The sequence below is a fragment of the Capsicum annuum genome, chromosome 1 (genome assembly GCF_002878395.1).
Source record: "Capsicum annuum cultivar UCD-10X-F1 chromosome 1, UCD10Xv1.1, whole genome shotgun sequence".
NCBI lineage: Eukaryota > Viridiplantae > Streptophyta > Magnoliopsida > Solanales > Solanaceae > Capsicum > Capsicum annuum.
The window spans coordinates 57,757,248-57,780,091 of record NC_061111.1 but is presented as its reverse complement, the minus strand read 5'-3'; the positions used below and the strand labels follow the sequence as shown (position 1 = coordinate 57,780,091).

The 22,844-nt window shown below is 34.7% G+C and overlaps 1 pseudogene; it reads right to left on the bottom strand.

The window, feature by feature from the left end:
* LOC107854934 overlaps positions 1-18,718 on the bottom strand; it is an 88,970-nt pseudogene extending 70,252 nt beyond the window's left edge.
* Positions 18,719-22,844: the final 4,126 nt, after the last annotated feature.

Genomic DNA, 22,844 nt, shown 5'->3' with positions numbered 1-22,844 from the left:
GCAATATTTTGGCTAATTTTGTATCTCAAGACGAAGGCCCGGAACATCTCCTTCGCGACATTGAGTCATAAACTTGGATGCGCCTCTCTTTTAGAACAACGATAGCCAAAACCCAATGGAATTCACCACTACAATTGATTAGGATGTACACTTCGTTAACCAAATGTCAAGGTAAGCCAGTCAAAATGCTAAAACCTTTGATGATGTTGATTAAGCATTCCTCATTTCAGGAAATGTTCAGCTCTTGTTGACAATAACTATCATAGGCATTATTGATGTAAACTTTGTACAAACAATTGCCTATCGTGTATCTATATTGTTCTTGTGTTTGCAACTTAGCCTTCTTTCGGAGGTAGAAAAAAATGACATTGATGTGCTACACATATTATCAAACATTTCGAATTACGTGATGAAAACCTTAATATGTAGATTCAATTAAATAAAGTATTAATTAATAGTAATATGTATGACATTTAAACCTCATCATTCCAACAAGTTTGGGGCTGTGACATCAAATAGAACCAATTCTTCATTTCGGGATGTGCAACAACAAATTCGAACATATCAAAACCAAAACTCAATTCATTCACTTTGTAGTGTTCGTCATTTTGTTTTCTACATGATGATTTATATATGTTAATGCCACATTCTTACAAAAAGAATTGTATAAACCAATATCCTTTAAAATTGATTTATGTACCTGACGGCATGATGCTTTAATAGCCAATCGGCAATTTATTCTGAATAGTCGTTGATCAACTACGTTAGTTTTTTTGGAGCCTCGTCCAAGATATTGAACCCTTCAAACGGGTAATTCTTCCGTTCTTCCGAACTGACAGGATATACTTTTTCGTCTTCTTTGGAAGCAGTTGATGGATTATAAACTGTGATATTATGCTCTTCAGCAGTGTCTTCTACCGTGATATCCACCTAGAAATCCATAATTGTCAATTCTAATTACAGATATACAATAGATTGTCCATCTGTAGCAACAGATGATTCTTATGTTGCAATAGATTGATCATCTATTGGGATGAATTCGAATAGGTAAATCAGAGCAGTATGATAATTTTGAATAGATGATCCATCTGTTGCAACATAAGACTCATCTATTATAACAGATAACACATCTGATGCGTTAGACAATAGTTGCAACAGATGTATATATATGTTTGATAATTTTTAGCAAGGTGATGTACATTCACCTTCTTCGGCTCATGCTACTGTCCTGTGGCCCTTGCACACTAAATATCGGTGCAAGACAAAGAAAGAGGCATTGCAATTATGCTTTTTTCGATGCTTGATGATGCCTTAGAAGTATCTTTCCTTCTCCTCTTAGCCGCCTTGATCTCTAGTGAAGTGTATGGATATGAAATCCTTTTTTGATGGAATAACACCCCTCTTAAATGTTATTTTTTTACAGAAGCAGTTAGTGCATTAATAGATTTAATCACTCCATCGTGTTTCTCTTTGCAGCCTTGATATTTGCATACAGAACATTCGCTAGATATGGTAAAATTTGTACAACTAGTATGATCATAATCATAATGGCTTTTTGTTTCAAAAGCGGTAAAAGGAGCATCATTAGCCCCAACAGCAGCACCACTACCACTACCACTACCACTACCATCATTAATAACAACAAGCGCACCCTCTAAAATTGTTTTTCTTATGATGGTTGTTGCTCCAAATAATTTCATTTTTATTCCATCAATGACCTTAGGGTCCAGTTAAGTTTGCATAGACCATAAAGTAAGAAAAATGACATCTTCAACTCTCGGTTGGTTGGAACAAGCCACGGATGGACAATCTAAAAAAAATCGGTACATATATTAGAATGATGATGAAATCATTTAAAATAATCATTAATTAAAATAAAAAGTTGATTAGAATTGGACTCACTGCTTCCTTGGAGGGATTGAAAAGATCAAAAAAATTTGAATTTTTATCAGTTTTGATCGACAACCATCCCAGAATTCTTGGACAGGAAACTTCTTCCTGGTAATTCACTTGTTGTCTCAAATAAGGAATAGTTTCAAATGCCCAAGCCTATAACATAATGCCAATAAATCAAAAGCATTATTAAATAAAAAAATGATGAATCATATCATGATAAAAGAAATATTTACCATGAAGGCTCATGAAAAGCCATATAAGTTGACTGTCTTTGGCATCAACGGAGTCAAAAATTATTGGACAGTCATTTTGAAGCTTTCATAACCCCAAGGATGGTTGTTACATGCCTCAACATCCTCGCAAAGATTTATTAAATCGGGGCTTATGTTGTTGTTAACATCTCTTGCCCAAAGAATATTATGTACAAACCAAACCAAGCACAATGATTGTTTGTGCTTCTTTGAGAGTCTTTTACGTTTCAATACTTCTATTAAATTTTTATTTTTGAAGCTTGAACCAACAATGGACATCAGGTCCTCACGATCACTCAACTTATCTTTGCCTTTTGTGGGTGTGCGAGGTGCTTTCTTTTGGGTCAGAGTAGGTATAAATTTAGAAGTAAAAGGAGGATAACATTTTAGTCTGGTAACTAAGGAAAAATCCTTCCAATAAAAACATACAGGCATGCTACAGTAATTTATCCATATCTCATCCATCTTGTCTTTGTTTTCATACATAAACCTATGTTTGAGAAGATTATATACCATTTTCATCTGAAAACAAGCATTGTTGTCCTCCGGCAAATCAATATATTGCCCAAAGCAACTTTTCCTAAAATAAGCATCCAATTTTTAATCTTGAAGTATTTTTCTAAAGGCGTCAAAAGAGTTTTTCATGGCTGACTTAACCACAAAATCACCCGTTAAATCTGTGGCACTATCACACTGCATTATCATAAGATAACGATCAATGTTAAAGGTTTTGACTAACTCTTTGGTGGAAGGGCTATTAGCATTTGGATCATTTTTTTTGAGAAATTATTCCTCCCCGTGTTCATTATCTTCTGCTCCTGATTGAGATAACACTTGAAAAGCAAGCTCATAGAGTAGTGGATATAGCCGAGCTGCTACACTTGTTCCTTTACTTGCACTTGATTTGTTTTTTTTTTTTGAAACCATATTATCTTAAATTAAAAAGAAAAAATAAAATAGACTATAATTAAATAATGCATCATTAATAAAAGATAACAGTAAATATAACATGTATAATGTTAAAAAAAATAGTTTCAATAGATAACACATCTGTTACACCAGGTAAGTTATCTGTTGCAACATATAACCGACCTATTGTAACGGATGAATAAATCATTGGAAATAATAAAAATAGATCTCTAATATGTCCGAACTGGATGCAATGGATAAGTAAACCATTGGAAACAATAAAAACAAATCACTAATCTGTTGCACCATGTATGTTATCTGATGAAACATATAACCAACCATTGCAACAGATGAGTAAACCGTTGGAAACCATAAAACAGATCACTTATTTATTGCACCCGGTATTTTATCTAATGCAACATATAACCAACCTGTTGCAACGAATGAGTAATCCATTAAAAACCATAAAAATATATCATTAATCTATTGCAATAGGTATGTTATTCATTGCAACATTTAAATGACCTATTGCAATGAAAAAGTAATTCGTTGGAAACGGTAAAAATAGATCACTAATATATTGCACCAGGTATTTTATCTATTGCAACATATAACTGATCTGTTGCAACGATGAGTAAATCTTTGGAGAGAATAAAAATAGATCACTAAACTGTTAAAACATATCACTCAACTGTTTGATTTGTTGAATCAATATTGTTTAGATTTCTTCAAAACAGGACAATAAAAATAGATCACTAAGCTGTTGCACCAGGTTTGTTATCTGTTGCAACAAATAAATGACCTATTGAAACGGATGAGTAAGCCATTGAAAATAATAAAAACCGATCACTAATCTGTTACACCAGGTACTTTATCTATTGCAACATATAATTGACCTGTAGCAACGAATGAGTAAACCTTTGGAGAGAATAAAAATAGATCACTGAACTGTAAAACATATCACTTATCTGTTGGAAAATAAATTATCCGTTGCATCAATATTATTTAGATTTCTTTCTAATAGAAGAGTCTTCAGTCGCAATAGATGAATGATCTATTAGATTGTTCATCTGTTGCATCAATTTTCATAGTTGCATTAGATTTAGTCTGTTGCATCAGCAATTAACATCTGCTGCATTAGATGTCCTCATCTGTTGCACCATAAGCCTTAATTTGTTGCATCATATGTTTTATCTATTTCAACATCATTTTTTCCTAGACAAACAATAAATCAACCCAGCAATATCAACACATCACACACACACTAAGAACATCAACTATGAACAAAAATCACCAATAAATCCGAATCAACGGTATGACAATAAGAAGAAGAAATGCCAAAAATTAGGATTTTATTCAGTCCACATTTCAATACTAGAAGAGTAGTTGGCTCAAGTTCCTCTGTTTCTTCATAAATTTTAACCTATGAAAAAGGAAATGGGATGATGAAGAACTCGAAGTTGTTGTCGCCGAAGAAGTCTTCACGTCGATTGACGGTTGAAAGTCAAAAGGGAACTCGCCCGACTATTTTTTGCTGAGATTAAGGGAGAATTTTGCGGAACTGTTAGTTGGAAGAGAGTTGAAAGAAGCTGTCTCGAGAGAGAGATGAAAGAGACTAGTTAATTTGGACTGAAGAGGGGTATGAGTTGGTTGATTTGTATTTTTTAAAAGATTAAAAAGTTTTGAAAATATTAATCAACTCCACAATTAACTTAATCAAGTTTTCAAACGATGTTTGACCCTTTAAGTTGGTCAATGTCACCGATCCTTCATTCAAGACTTAAAAGACACCTTTCCTTTAATTTTCTCATGCTGTTTTATGTTTCTTATTGTTTTGAACTATTTAAAATTCTTTGATAGATAAATAAGTTCTTCCATTTATATATGCATTTTTTCTTTTTAAAAACACTAGAGGAGATCCAAACAAAAGTGGATCTAGAATTTTAAGCGAGTTTGTGTGTTGTGATTTTTGAAATTGAACGTAACATAAATGTATAATTTTTGAGTCGAATCACATACAATAAATACGTAAGGTATACATATTTATGTTATTATATGTACATATAGATACGACACATGACCTTTGAGTCAACAATTTTGTTTGTAATTTGTTTGTTTTGTGCCTTTTATCGTTTACATTTACTTTTTGAAATTCACAAATAGCTTGGGCACAATTACCTTGTATGTATTTCCAATATTCGCTGGATAATTATACATACTGATATAAATAATCAAGCCTACACTAGTAAACACTTTTCCTATTTTTACACTTCCTAAATTTTATATATGATTTTCTCCTGAAAACAAATCTATGGCAATCCTCTCTATATTTTTTATTTTGTCTTTATATGCTTAAGAAAACCATTTCCCATTACAAAAAATTAAAGCTTCACACCACATTTTCAGCTAAAAAGATCAATCTTGTTGCACAGTTTTAGTTGCACCCATTTTTTTGGCATTTTAAGCAAAGCCCATCATCAAATCTTTCCTGATGGATCCATTGAAGAACCCATAAATTCCAGAAGTTTTTTTATTTTTGAAGGAAAAACACTCAGTTTATGAAAAGAAATTCTCTTTAGTTCAAAGGCTTTTAATGGGTTGTAACAGAAAATTTAAGAATAAGTTAGAAAATGTGAGGAAAAAAATGAGGAAGAAAAAAAGAGAATCGAAGAAAGACATTTAGAGATAATAGCAGAGCGTGATGAGGACTATAAGGAGAAATTTAATTTTCTATATGAGAGGATTAATGAGAGAAAGAATGAGAAACTTGAAAAGGAGGCTTATTATGAGAAGAAACTCAATGAGTTGATTGGTATACTTGACACTTCGGGCAAAAATATGATTTTCATGTGGTGTATTTTAAAACAACTGAAGAATGCAGTGGTAAAAGACCAAGAAATGAAGGTATTATTTGAGTCTCTTTTTTGTTTTGTTTTTGATTTTTCTCCTTACAGCTTGTTTTTATATTTGTTAGCTATCATTTCTTAATTGCAATGAAGAAAAGGATATGTTTTAATTAATTGTGGCTTTTGAAAATAATTAATGTTTATTTACGAAATATCTTGATTATTCTCAGACATCTTGATTTTACTGTATTTCCCAAATCCATTCTAATTACTTATGGCATTCAACAATTAATTAATTTGGAGTCATATAAGGTTTTAAACGCGATGATTGGTTCTAGGAAAAGCAAATTATACGTTTTCATTAATTGTATAACTTATATTTGTTGTTCTCATACCTTTTTTTGGAAGTAAGTATCATTAAAAGTATATACAGTTTTTTCTGTGATAATTTATCAACTAATTTTAGAGCGCGACACACAAAATTATCTAATTTTTTGTTTTTTTTAAGAAGAAGATAAAAACAAATGATTCTTTACCAAAGTTGAATAACAAACAAAAGTTTACTAAATCATGTCAGCCACCACGTGCACCTTATTCAAGTGCCAATGAAACACGATATATATACACTCACACGACTTTGAAGGTATCAAAGCTGCAACATAATGAAAAAAAGAATGAGAAAAAATTCCTAGGTAACTTATTCAATTTCTTGATTTTTCTGTTCACTTCTGTTCTAATTTATTTACTCATTAGTTTGATTTCCAGACACATATTTTTGTGTGATCTCTATGTGACATTTGAGTATATTTTTAAGTATGTATATATTTTTTAAAGTTGTATGACGATAGATACATCCTGGTGTGTTGTTATACATATGGATAGATATGATATTACGTGATTTTTGAAGTCTGGAGTTATGTTTTGAATTTGCTTGTTTGTTTAGATTATTGTTTAGATTTCCCCTAGAAATTTATGAACAACTAGTGTACAATTACCCTGTTTTGATAAAATATTTGATGAATATTTTTATATGTAGAAATAAAGAAAGAATTTCTTATCATAAATAAAGTCAACATCTTTTAATGTTTTTTGTTGTTTTCTCCTTTCATAAAGTCATGGCATTCAACAAAGAGCATGGGAAAAGGAGGTCTTCAGAAAGCGCTAAAAAGTTATTGCAATGGAAAAACTGACCGATCAAATAGAAGGAAGTTCCTGTATCTTGCCTAGGCTGGGAGTAGTTCACTATTCGGGCTTCGATCCAACGAAGCTGTCTACTTATGAAGAAGGGAAGGCCAAAGGAAAGAAGTTAGAGATACATGAAAAGGCATGTGAAGAGGAACCCATCGTTAAGAATGAAAACTCTAAGGTGATTTCAATTGAAAATTCCTTAGAGAGAGATCTTAAGATGCCGCAAGAAAAGGTGAAAAAGTACAAAGGGGTTAGACAAAGAAAGCCAGGCAAGTGGGTGGCAGAGGTTCGAGTCCTAGGTACTAAAGATCAAATCAGGTAGAAACATTCAATACTGCTGAAGAAACTGCTTTGGCTTATGATGAGACTGTCATTGAAATGAAAGGTGTTGACGCCATGACAAAAATCCTCAAGCAACCACCAAGATACACTCCACTAACGGAAATCAACTACATGAATCCACCATCTTCATCCATAGATAATTCTAGGATTTAAGAGATGATTTTCTATTTTATTGTACCTTCTCTCTATTAATTACTCACAGCGTTGACTTCACCAAGAAATGTTTTTTCTTCTTTTGTAAAGATGCGAAAGCCCATAAAAATGTTTGTTTGGTCTTAGTTTTTTCTGGCTATATCTAGGTATCCTTACTTTTAATTATCTTTAGCTGAAAGAAATATTACTTTATTTCTTGCAATTATGCAATCCAAAACTCAAGTACATAGAAAGAAATCACCTAATATTTTATATCGATTCTGATCTCACTGTAATTTTAATCTCCTAAGTTTGCATCCATATTTGAGAGGCTTCTTCTTTGCTGGGACAGTAGCAGCAGCAAGTTTAGAAGCCGATGGATGTTTGTAGGAGCTCTTAACTTTCATCAGTTTTTTTAAAATTCGGTGGAAGATTTTTCTGCATTTCCGTATTGGACTTAGTAATAATGAACTTTTTCGGCTAACCTCTACCATCCCCAAGCCCACTACGGCCAACCTCACACACCTCCTGGCTAAGTTATTATTTACCTTGACACCGTAATAATATTAAAGTATAGAAATAAACTGTATAAAAGAGAATCTTCGAAATGAAGTATAAGCCCGGTTAACAAAACCGTGCTGCATTTTACAAAGAATTAAAGCAATAACAGAACCACTGTACATACTGTAAGAACATCCCAATCAATGAAGTTGAACTGCCTATGGAAGGCTGAACCTATCAAGTTTAACTAAACTATGGATCCACCTTCTGTCTTTTTGGGGTTGATTTTCTTCGGTGCTGACTCTAGGATATTTGCTAAAGCATTAGCACCATTTATTTCAATGGCTGACTTATGATACACCAACTCAGCTTCTTTAGTAGTGCCAAAAGTGACTAACCAATGTTCAGTGTTGTTTCTTATGTCTCGGATCTCTGCTACCCATTTCCCACAGTTTCATTATCTAAATCCCTTGTAGTTCTTCACGTTTCTTGAAACAGCTTGTTCACTGTGGACGTGTTCGTTTAAATGACCCTGGTCTTTCCATTTTCAATGATGATTTATTTTATCCATATATTTTTATGATGCTTGGACTTCTCTCCTAAAAGTTTTTCCTCCTTGTCACTAGACGAGTCGTGGTGTCATTTTCCGGCATGTAAATGTATACCACACGCGGAAAGACAACAAAACTTTTGCCCACTTTGTTGGTGGACTTTTGTTTCTCTAAATTTTTATGGTTTTCTTTATTGCCACATTAGGGTGACTCTCACTCTTAGAGGCCATTGCTTCATGAAATAGATCAAATAAAGTAGGAACAATCCATCAACCAGACAAGCATATTATCTCTCTTCTAATTTTTCTAGAAGGGAATTCAAATAAAATGAACAAAAAGAAGCAAATTGTGAACTGCCGAATCAAATACCAAACATAAATAATGAATTTCCATAAATGGGGATTGAGAAGGGTAGAGCATGCACGTATCATTCCATGGAGAGGCTATTTTCAAGAGACCGTCGGCCCAAGTACTGCAATAAATTCAAGTACAAGAAGAAGAAAACAGTGAAAAAAGCATAGTTTTAATAAGGAAAGGAGCGAAAAGTCTACACCAAAAAAAACAACAACAGCAGAATAATGTGGTAATCGAAACACAATAAATAATACTTGACAATGGATATAAAAAACAAGAACTACAAGGATATGACTAATACTACAACAGAAACCAATAACCATATACCTTTATGAAAGGCAAGACAATACTCTACTCCCTACTAACCTTCTACCGTAGTACGCAAAGTCAACACCTTTCTATATAAAATTATGTCATTGTTAATATGAATATATGGCATATCCTATCTAATCACCTCCCTCCCTAACCAGATCCCATATCATATAGATAAAAAGGAAATGAAAAAAAATACTCTCTCCTTATGGTAGCTTTTAACTATTTTGAATTATCAGTTGTTGTAACTTATATTTTTATATAGTTCCTAAATATTGAATTTTCTTTGGTGGAAATGAGATATACTGCCTTTTTACAATTTGAATAGAAAACAATGACCTTTTTGGATCTAAAAATAAAGATCGAACAACAATAATTTGCAAAGGACTATAAGATCATTTCTCCCTAAATTTTATGTCATTTACTGCATTTACAAAACCTGTTGTAATATTTTTGACTTTCAACCAATCAATCAATATGGAACGGGATAAAGTTTTACACGTGATGATTGGGTCTAGGAAAAGCTAATTATACATTTTCCTTAGTTGTGTGACATATTTGTTGTTCTCATACCTTTTTTGGAAATAGGTATCATTGAAAGTGTATTAGATTTTTGTCGTGATAACTTATGGACTACGTTTAGACTGAGACACAAAATTATCATCACGTGTTGTTATGATTCGGACAAAATAAATCAAATCACAAGTAGAAAGAGAACAAGAACACACAGATTTATATGGAAATTCTTGCAGGAAAAATCATGGGCAGAGGCAGAGGATGTTTCACTATAATGAAAGGAGAAGAGTACAATGTGGAGAGACGTAATTTCTAAATACACAAACCAATCCACTAAATGCACTTATATAATATGTGCATACAAATAAGTCCTAGGCCCAAAAATATAATGGTCTATACTTTCAGGTCCGGAACAACAAAATTCAGTCACAACTCTAACAATCTCCACCTTGACATGAATTCCAATACAGAACTCAAATCTATTTCAAGACAAACTCTCTACCTCTTCCACAAAATCCTCTAAGGGTACATCTTAACAGCTACCACTAATCAAGTCCAAACAATGCTCAAACTTGGCACTTGGTAGTGTATTGGTCATCATATCAGCAGGATTGTGATGAGTACTAATCTTGCTCACCACAATATCACCACGAGCAATAATTTCCCGCACAAAATGATACCGAACATTTATGTGCTTTGTCCTCTCGTGAAACATCTTATCTTTCATAAGGAAGATAGCACTCTGACTGTCGCAAAAGAACGTAGTAATCTGTAAGTCTTTGCTAAGTCCACCAAATAGACCCTTCAACCTAATAGTTTCCTTGAAAACCTCTATAACAGCCATATACTCTACCTTAGTAGTTGACAAAGCAACCATAGTCTGTAAGGTAGCTTTCCAACTAATAGTACAACCACCAATGGTGAAAACATAGCCTGTAAAAGATCTCCTTTTATCATGATCTCCTGCAAAATCAGAATCAACATACCTAATTACTTCATCTCTATTTTGCCCAAACTACAAACAAATATCAATAGATCCATACAAGTATCTGAAAATCCACTGAACTTCTTTCCAATGTTCTTTGACAGGATTTTCCATAATTCTGCTAACTACATTGACGGCATAAGATAAATCTAGTCGAGAACACACCATTGCATACCTAAGAGACCAGACAACACTAGAGTATGGAACTCGAGACATATAGTTCATATTGAACCTGTGAAGAACTTTCTCAATATACCTTTTCTGACTCATGTATAGCTTACAATTTTTCTATCCCTCAGAATCTCCATGCTAAGAATCTTCTTTGTTGCTCTTCGATCCATCATATCAAACTCCTTACTAATCTGGGCTTTGACTTTTATTATCTTTTTATATCTTTTGCTACAATCAACATATCATCGACATACAAGAGAAGATACATGAATGAACCATCACTTACCTCCTTGAAGTAGACACAACTATCATAGCAACTCCTCTGAAACATATAAGAGGTCATAAAAGAGTTAAACCTCTTATACCACTGCCTGGGCGACTACTTTAAGCCATAAAGAGACCTTTTCAACAAGCACACATAGTCCTCCTTTCCTGAGACTACAAAGGCCTCGGGTTGCTCCATGTAGATGTCCTTAAGTTCTCTATGTAAGAATACAGTTTTGACATCCAAGTTCTAAAGCTCAAGATTATGCATGACCACAATACCAAGAAATGCTCGTATCAAATTATGCTTTACAACTGGAGAAAACACATCTTTGAAGTCAATACCTGGAACCTGACTGTAACCTTTAGCAACTAGTCTTGCTCTGTACCTAGCATCTTTAACTCCCGATGTTCCTTTTTTCTTTTTGAATACCCACTTGCAACTGACAACTTTCTTATCTTTAGGTAATCTTACCAGATCCCATGTGCCATTCTTATGAAGTGATTCTATCTCCTCTTGCATAGTAATAATCCATCAGCCGAAATCATCACAACTAACTACCTCTGAGTAAGAAGAATGATGTTTAACAAAATCAATACCTTCTGCTACACTCAATGCATAAAAAATCAAATCATCGTCAACATACTTCTAAGGAGGTTTAATATCTTTCCTAGGCCTTTCTTTGGTAATAGAATATTGTGGCGCCGCTGGTGGTGAAGAAAAAATTGTATCACTCTGTATCTCCAGGCTAGACTGAGAAGTAGGCACTAGTGCAGACTCTGCTCCAATCTATAATTCAACATGGGTGCTTGACTTTTGTTGATTCATGTCACTAAGCTCATATGGAGGCGAAGCACTAGATTCGGAGAGAACCCGAAACATGATAGATTCATCAAATACAATATCCCTGTTAATTATAACCTTTCTATTTTTTGGACACCAAAGCTTATAACCTTTAACACTAGGCTTATAACCCATAAATAAACACTAGGAAGATCTAGGTTCCAACTTTCCATTATCAACATGACCACACGCAGGATATCCAAATATCCTCAAATCACAATAACTAGCAGGAGTACCTGACCATAACTCTTGTAGAGTCTTTTTATCAATTACGACTGAGAAAGAGTGGTTAATAAGAAGACAAGATGTGGAAGCAGCTTCGGCGCAAAAAGACATGGGTAAACCAGCATTAGAGAGCATACAACAACCTTCTCTATTATAGTCCTATTCATTCATTCAGCCACACCATTCTGCTGCGGAGAATGGCGAACTGTCAAGTGCCTCACAATTCTTTCTGACTTGCACAAAGCATTAAATTTATTAGAACAGAACTCTAAACCATTATCGGTCCAAAGGCATTTTACCTACTTTTCCATCTGCTTTTCAATCATAGGTTGGCAACACAATAGTTTTTTGCTTTAAAAAGAACACCCAAACTTTCTGGAATAGTCAACAATTAATTAGCGCCTCTTCTAGAAGGTACTCTAGCAGGACCCAGAGATGAAAATGAATATAATCAAGTATGCCCTTAGTTGAGTTGATGCCTTTAGTAAATCTGACTCTCTTCTAATTCCCAAAAATGCAGTGTTCACAGAACTCCAAATTGGTAATACTCTGCCCATCAAGAAGTTCTCTCCTGCTTAGTTTAGCCATCATATTTTCACTCATATGCCCCAGTCGCATATGTCAAAGCTTAGCAACGTCACTTTCTGATAGAGAGGAGGTAGAAACAGTTGCATTACCTATAATACTAGACCCTATCACGACATATAAATTTGCAGAATTTCTCTGTTTCTTCATCACAACAGGATTGCCTTTAGTAACCTTCAGGACTCTACCTTCACCAGTGTACTTATGACCGTTTGAATCAAGGGTACTCAAGGGAATAAGATTTTTCTTTAGGTCTAGGACATACCGTACATCACCAAGTGTCCTCACAACCCCATCAAACATCTTGATCCTGATTGTTCCAATACCAACTATCTTATAAGGTGTGTTATTTCCAATCAACACAACACCTTTAGAGACTATTTCGTATATTGTAAAGCAATCTTGATTACGACACATATCAAATGTGCAAGCTGAATCAAGAATCCAATCCTTATAGGGTTTTGAGTTACCATAAAAAAACTACCAAGATTTCTCTATCACTACCGCTATCTTCAACAAAATTGGCTTCATTGGACTTCTCTGGTTGGTTTCCCTTTGATTTTGGAGCTTCTCTTTTATCTCTATTCTCTAACTTCCAGCACTCGTATTTGATATGACCCTTCTTCTTGCAGTAATTACAAGTTTTTTTTTGGATTTGACCTATTTCTGTCACCACCCTCAGAATTTCTCTCGTAAGTCCTTCCTCCTCGAACAATGAAACCATCTCCTTGAGTCTCTAACCTATTCACAAGATACTTCTTCTTCTCCTTAGCAAACAATGCATCATAGACTTTATCAACCATCAGGGTATCTCTACTATATAAAATATTATCCCTAAAGGTCGTGTATGATGCAGGCAGCGAACACAACAAAATCAACCCTAGATCTTTATCATTGTACTTAACCTCCAGAGTCTCTAAATCAGAGATGATTTCCTTAAATACAGATAGGTAATCTTCTAAGGACGCACCCTCAGACATACGATGGGAGTAAAGTCGTTGCTTGTGATGTAACTTACTTGTTAGGATCTTCATCATACACAACGATTCCAATTTCAACCACAACGCAGCGGCTATGGTCTTCTTCAAAATATCCTGTAGAATTTTATTGGATAAATAAAGGTGGATCTGAGATAGAGCCTTCTGATCCTTACGTTGTTTGTCCTTGTCCGTCCACGATGAGGGCATCTTCTCAAACCCTAATAAAGCATCATCCAAATCCCTTTGCATGAGCATAGCCCGTATCTTAACCCACCATAACAAAAATCTGGTGTTGCAATCCAACAATAAAATATCATACTTCATGGTATCCATCCCCGAGAAAATAATCGAATAGGCTCTGATACTATTTTATTATAATTCGAATAGAATAAAGCAAACCACAAGCAAAAAGAGAACAAGAACAAACAGATTTACGTGAAAACCCTTGGGGGAAAAACCACTAGCAGAGGATGTTTCACTATAATAAAAGGAGAGGAGTACAATGTGGAGAGACGTAATTTATGAATACACAAATCAACCCACTAAATGGACTTATATAATATGTGCATGCAAATAAGTCCTAGGCCCAAAAATATAAAGGTCCATACTTTCAGGTCCGGACCAACAAAATTCGGGTCACAACTCTAACATGTGTAAATATTTGTTTTGGAAAGAAGAAAATAAATGATTCTTTCCCAAAGATGAGTTATAGATGAAACCTTATTATTTCAACTATTACTTCTCAGGAGAAATCATATCTGCCACCACTTGCATCTCATGCGGAGTGCCAATGAAACAATATATACTTACACTACTTCATAGGTACCAAAGCTTCAATAGAAAGCAAAATTTCTTGATTCTTGTGTTCACTTCTGTTCTAATTTCTTTTCTTATCTTTTTGATTTCCAGTCACATTTTTTATGTGATCCGTATATGACATGTGAGTTTGTAGTCACAAATATTTTATGTAGATTTTTTCTTGTGTATTGAGACGGATAATGCAAAACTTAATATTAATATATGTCTACAAAGAAACTTAAGCATGTATATATTTTTCAAAGTTGAATGCCGATAGATAAATACAGGTCTGTTTTTACACGTACAAAAAGAAATGATATTAAATGATTTTTAAAGTAGGGAATTGTGTATGTAATTTTCTTGTTTGTTCCGATTACCATTTATATTCCATCTAGAAATTTATGAAGACATAGGGTACGATTATTGATAAAATATTCGATGAATATTTTTATATTCAGATATGAAGAAAGAATTCCTTATCATAAATAAAGTTAACATACTTGCAATGTTCTTTGATATTTTCTCTTTAGTAAAGCCATGCAGCAAACGAAGAGTATGATGAAACGTAGGTCACCAAAAAGTGCTCAAAATTGTTGTTACTTTAAAATTGACCAATGAAGTCAGTGGAAGTTCCTTTGTCAGGCCTAATCTGGTTGAAATTCACTTGTAGAGTTGCGATCCAATAAAGCTGTCGAATGAGGAGGAAGGGAGGGTCAAAGGAAAGATGCCAGAGACATGAAAAGTCATGTGAAGAGAAAACCATCATAGAGAATGAAAACATTGAGGCAATTTCAGTCAAAAATTCCATGGATAGAGATCTCAAGCTGCCACAAGAAAAGTTGAAAAAGTACAAATGAGTTAGACAAAGAAAGTGAAGCAAGTGGGTGACAGAGGTTCGAGAGCCAAGAACGAATGATCGAGATTGGATAGGAACATCAACACTGCTGATGAAGCTGCTTTGGATTATGAAAAGACGGTCATTAAAATGAAAGGCGTTGATGCTGTGAAAAACATCCTCAAACCACCACCAAGAGACCCACAAAAAAAGAAAATCAACTTCATGAATCCACCGTCTTAATCCACAGATGATGTTAGATTTGAGAAATGATTTGTTATTTTGTTGTAGATCCTCTCAATTATGTTATTTAAATCTTGATGACTGCCAATTTAGTGGAATGTTTTTTCTTTTTATATTGGTTGGATTGTACCCTTTTCTCTGTTGTAAAGATCTGAAAGTCCATAACATTGTTTGTTTTGGTCATAGTTTTTCTTTTAAGCTGAAAGCAATATTACTTAATTTGCACACCAAAACTCAACTAGATCGAAATAAATCAACTAGCATTTTTATCTCGAATGAGAACTAATTGTAATTTTAGTCTCCCAGGTTCTCATCCATATTAGTGTCGAGTAGGTGATCACATTATATTCTTAAATGCTAGTCATTAATTTTTATTTTATTTTCCATAATTGACAAAAATGTTAGGAAGATAAAAACCAATATCAAATTGCTAACAAGAAGTTATTTAGGTAAAAAATCATGATGTTCTATTCAAATTTCAGATTATAATTTCGTTTCCAACACAATTTTTACTTTTGAAGTTGTAAGTACAATAGTTAGGCATGAACAATGTCCTGACAATCTTTATAAAATGTATAATCTGACACAATTCTATGTTCAGCTCCAACTCTCCATAAATTCTAGACAAAGTCTCCCGTGTACTACATAGTTTTTTCCAATTAAACATTTGTCAAAAATTGTTCAAGAAATGAACTTTTCTGAATGAACATAATCCTTTTCTGTCTCCCACATTTACAATTCCTGAATCAAGAAAAGCCTAATAGACAAATCTTTCCTAATTCTAGGTGACTTTTCAGTTCCTTGATTTTTCATAGACAAACTTTTCATTACATTTTTCTGATTTGATCTCTCCTTGATATGCGAGTTTCAAGATACAAATGTTATATATCTAACTTACCCTAATTTAGATATATATTTGAGCTTTTGAGTTGTTGTTTGAACTGTTTGAACTTTTGTATGACATCATAAATTCTTCTTAGTATGATAAAGTTTTTCTATTGAAAGAAGAGAAAATTCTCTGTTTCCACGCAAAACTATAAACGAAATCGTTGAAACACACCCAAACTTTAGGAGGGTCCTATTAACGCCCTGGACTAATTAAAATCGTATTTTTGGCTACCTTAGAACCTACGTGGCACATTAGTGTGCCTACGTGGACCTTAAGTGTGTTGATTCATTAATGTGCCTCGTATCTGCGAAGTAGGTACTAAGGTTGCCAAAAATATGGTTTTAATTAGTCTAGAGGGTAATAGGACCCTCCTTAAGTTTAGGTGTGTCTCAGCAATTTCCTTTATAGTTCAGGGTGGAAGCAGTGCATTTACTCTTAAAAGAAACTAAACACTAGAGGAGATTCAGAAAATCAGATCTAGTATTTTACATGAGTTGGTATTTTGTGACATACGATGTTGAACGTAACATAAATGTGTCTTTAATGACATGTAAGTATGTATATATAGTTTAATTTAAAGTCAAATAATGATAGATACATATGGGTAGATAAGTACGCATTGTTATACATGCGGATAGATACAATACATGACTTATAAGGTCGGCGATTTTTTTTTGTTTAAATCTCATGGTCAAAAATCTGAATCCCTTTCCAGAGGCTCACCATCCATCTTTCTTTTGGTGCAACTGTTTTTCTATCCCTACACGCAAATCTTCTATTCCTCCTGAGCTTCTACTTCCTTCCCCTCCTTGTAGAAACCTTCTTCACCAGCGACTTCACGCTCTTAGAAGGTGTCTTTTTAGCCGGCACCTTTTTGGCTATTACAACATTCTGCAAATCTTTCCAACTTGGAGTCGTTATATAGCAACCTTTGTGACCTCAGCTGTTTTAGTGGAAGCCTTTGCATTACTAGGAGTGGCCTTAGGATTAGCCCTGGCAGCAAGGTTATCCTTAGCAGCTGGCTTTGCCTCGGTTTGACAGTGTTTTAGGCTAAGCCTCAGCAGCAGACTTCTTCTTCGATGGTGCAGGATTAGAAGCCAATGGAAGTTTGTAGGAGCTTTTAATTACTTTCATCAGTTTTTTGACATTTGGTGGAAGATTTTTCTGGTTTTCCTCAATGGATTTGATAATTGCATGCTTCTTTCGTCCGAATTCTGCCTATTCTCAAACCCATTACGGCTAACCTCACACACCTCTTAGCCGGGTTACTATTTTCCTTCATATATTCTAATACCAAAATGAACTATAAAGATGCAAAACATCAAAAATGAAGTATAAACCCAGTTAACAAAAGCAAGCTGCAATTTGCTCTAATAAAAAACATGCAGTAAAACCATAACCACTAAAAATGCTGTAAGACCATACCAAGTTTAAAACATCAAATAATGTACAGCAAAATAAAAAAGCAATAACAATCAATGAAACTTAACATCCTACGGAAGGTTTAATCAATCAAGTTTAACTAGATCCCACCTTCTCTCTTACGGAAGGTTTAATCAATCAAGTTTAACTAGATCCCACCTTCTCTCTTTCAGGGGTTAATTTTCTTTGATGGTGGCTCCAGAATATTTGTCAAAGCATTAGCACCATTTATTTCAATGGCTGCCTCATCATAAGCCACAACAGCTTCCTCAGCAGTGTCAAAAGTTCACAACTAATGTCGTGTATTGTTTCTTTTGTCTCGGATCTCTGCTGCCCACCTTCCCCATTTTTGTTGTCTAACTCCCCTTTATTTATTCATGTTTAGTTGAAGCAGCTTCTTCTCTTTGGATTTCTTCGTTGAAATCATCCTAGTCCTTCCATTTTCAATCATCATTTCCTTTATCCACAACTTCTTAGGTCTCTTGGACTTCTCTCCTAGAAGAATTTCCGCCTCATCACTAGACGAGTCTGTGGAGTCATTGTCCATCATATAAATACGCACAACACACGGCATGACAACAAAATTTTTGCACACTTTTTTGGTGGATATTTTTACTCTCTCAATTTTTGAGGGTTTTTCAACTGCCACATTTTTGTGATGCTCATCATTATAGGCCATTGCTTCATGAAATAGAATGTCATGACCCAAACCGAGGCCCTGGCCAGGACGAGCATTCCAAACCATACAGGCCCGAAAGACCTTCTCTATCTGGTAGTCATGCACAACATTCATAAAAATAAAGAAGATGCGGAAATACAACTTAATACGGAATCATGGTTTGAACTCAATTTAGCAATAAATAATTAAAATCCAACAACTCTAGACAACTTCTAAACTCGTCTGTGAAATCTCTATTACATGATAAAATGACCACTGTCTGGATCTGGGACAAGGGTTCTAGTGGATCCAAATCAAAATAAATAACATAGTCTAAAATAGACAGGCCTTCTGGAATAGAGAAGGCTTACCGCTGCAGAGTCTCTTCTTTCTGAAATCTCTATTTCTTTGCTGGACCTCTAGATCGAGCCTCAGACACTGGAAGATAGGGGGTCAATATAATTGTGCTGGTACGCAGAGCAAATCTAAAATAATATTTTTTTATTAAGCATATATGAGAGCAATTTAAAATAATTCACAAATATATCATATGGTAAGAATCACATAGGCATATTTAAAAGACTCTATAAAATAATCTGAACTCTATGACACATCTTTATTTTACTTCTGCGCTAGGTGGTGTACCCTACAACTCTAAAATTCCATGGGCTATATGAAATCTACCATTAACTCGGCAACCAAGCCCCCAACACAAGTTTTCCACAAGGGTCGGAGTCTCTGTCTCTCCTACGCCACAGGGTCGTCGCCAGTGTACAATAATAATATACCTGAATCGGCAAAACACGATTTTTAGGCAATGAGTCAGTTGACTCGTGCCTTATTTAGGTAACCATCTAACCCTCTTTAGCCCATTTTTTAACTCTTTAAAATATGTTTTCTCTAAAATCAAACTCTAAAAACGCTAGCTCTATTATGGCATCCGTTTATATGATATCATCATACCATTGACTTGCAAGTCGCATCTTAGAGCCATTAATAGCTTATTATAATTCTCTTCTTTCAAAACATAAGGTTTGGGACCACCATTTAAATAAATTATTTCAAAGAACTCTTTCTAAAAACTCATGTAAATACATACAAGAAACTCCATTTTTCAACATTTGAAATACTCAAGGAGGTCATGTAAAAGTTCTCAATACCATGCAATTCTTTCTCTTTTAAACAAGGATATAGTTATATCAAGAAACTCCCTCTCATCATCTCTAAATGATGTTCAAATACAATGATATTAAGAAAAACAACTTTCAAACCATAAAACATGCATTTGAAATCATTCCTAACAAGATCATAAACTTTAATTCATCATGAGAGGGACTTTATAATTATGCTTTCAATCAATCTAAAAACTCAATTTCATACATATACATATGAGTATAAATCAATTTAAGGGGAAAGGCCTAAAGGCCAAATAAATAATAACATTGAAACATTCAGAATGCATAATTTAAAACATAGATTCCAAAACCCCTTTATAAATTCATGCTTGATAAACCTTAAATCATATTCAAGTGTTTTCATAAGCCCATGTAGTTTTAGGATAAATCCCACGTACCTTAGGTTTTTGGATGAACGTTTGCTTTTGGCATTCGACATGTGTTTCTAATGGACGATTATTGAAGCCCTCGGATTGAAAATTCCAATTCTTAAATCAATTTTGAGAATTGATGGTCAAATCTTGAGTTCTCTTGGATTTTTTTGGGTTGAAACCCTAACGGCTGTTCTTGATGAATTTTAAGGAAAATATCAATAAAGTGGTGATTTGGGAGTATAATACGGTGTTAAGGATAAAAAGGGGTGGGGGAAAATGACTAAATTGCTTCCTTGAACATGGATTATTAAAAAACTTTAAAAACTAGGCATCAACGTGATAGGCGACGCGTTGCGTCGATGCCATCAACGCAATACCTGGCACGTCGCGCCCTAATCGCTCCAAGCCTCAATAATTTTGCCTGGCAGTTTCTGCACAAAATTGACTATCGCGATGGGCTATGCGGCGTGCTAAGATCATGTTGGTCCACTATTTTGGAACACAAAACAAGGTCTAAGCGTGGCCCAAAAAATTCAAAACTTGTCCAAGATGTACTATCGACTTACCCCATCATGAAATTACTTAAAAATTAACTTATAGGGGTTGGGAAGGTCATAAAATAACTCCTCAAAGATTGGAAGCTCAAAATGAGACTAAGTCCTTTTGACACATAGAAAAATTTTCAAGTTTTCAACTCTATAATTATGCTACTAGGAGATAACACATAGAGGACTTTTGCGGAGTATTACATTATCCCCCTTTTGGGATCATTCGTCCTCGAATGATGATGTGAAACACAAAAAAGTACGATTTCAAGTATACTAAAGACATAGAAAGAATAAGGGAAAGATTTTACCTTTTGTTCATCATCCACCGGATAAAAACCATTTGGGTATATAGCCCGCATATCATCTTCTGGTTCCCAAGTAGCTTCTTCAACTTTCTAATTTTTCCATAGCACCTTAACCCAAACTATCTCCTTGCTCCTCAGCTTCCGAACTTGACGCTCTAGAATAGCAATGGGTTCTTCCTCGTAAACCAAGGAGTCTTTCACATTGATCTTCTTTACAGGAAACACTAAAGAATGATCTCCAATACACTTCTTCAGCATGGATATGTGAAATACTAGATGGACAGAAGCCAGACTTATGGGCAATTCTAACTCATAAAAAGCCCCACCTATCCTTCTTAAAATATGATATGGCCCTATATATAGAGGACTCAACTTCCCCCTTTTTCCAAATCACATAACTCCCTTCATAGGAGATACTTTGAGAAACACCCAATCACCAACCTCGAATTCTAACTCCCTTCTTCTAACATCGGCATAGGATTTTCGTCGACTCTGAGATGTTTTGAGTTGTTCTCTAATGATTTTCACTTTCTCCTTTTCCTGATGAACAAGATTAGGCCCAAACAACCGTGTTTCACCCACTTTACACCAGCCTATTGGTGACTATATCTTCTCTGATACAATGCCTCAAAATGAGCCATCTTAATACTGGCATAGTAGCTATTATTATACACAAACTCTATCAATGGCAAGTAATCAACCTAACTACCTTTGAAGTCAATCACATAGGCCCTCAAGATATCCTTAAGGGTATGAATGGTGCACTCGGCTTGCCCATCTGTCTGAGGGTGGAAAGTCATACTCAGGTTCACTTGGGTACCTAAACCCCTCTGAAAGGATCTCCAAAACTGCGATGAGAATTGCATACCTCGGTCAGATATGATGGATACAGGTGCCCTATGCAAATGAACTATTTCTTCAATGTATAGATTGGCATAATCATCACCCGAATAATTAGTCCTCATGGGCAAAAAGTGGGCTGACTTGGTCAACCGGTCTACAATTATCTAGATAGAATCATAAAAGTTTTGGGACCTCGGGAGTCCCATAATAAAATCCATATTGATCATCTCCCACTTTCATAGAGGCAAGGCTATCTCCTGGGAAGTACCACCTAGCCTCAAATGTTTCACTTTAACTTGATGGCAATTCAAACACTTGGAAACAAAGGCAGCCACATCACGTTTCATATTATTCCACAAATATATAGTTTTAAGATCATGGTACATTTTAGTAGAGCTTGGGTGAACAATATACCTCGAAGTGTGATATTCATCAAGGATCCTCTCTCACAGACCATCTATATTTGGAACACACAGCCTACCTTGGTATCTCAAAATTCCATCACCACCAATTTCAAAAGACATCACCTTCTGTTGACCTAAATCCTTCTTAATTTGCATCAAGATAGAATCTTTGGCCTGCTTCTCTTTAACTTCAGCACAAAGGGAAGATTTATCTACCTCATGAACAATTACTCCCCAATCCTTGAAATCCAAAAGTCGCACTCCTAGATTTGCAAGTCGGTGAATATCCTTCATTATTTCCTTCTTCCCTTCCTCAACATGAGAAAGACTGCCCATAGATAATCTGCTAAGGGCATCGGCTACCACATTCGCCTTTCCCGGATGATAGTATAGGCTCATGTCATAATCCTTCAAAAGCTCCAACCAATGCCTCTTCCTGAGGTTCAATTCTTTCTACGAGAAAATATACTGTAAACTCTTGTGGTCAATAAATATATC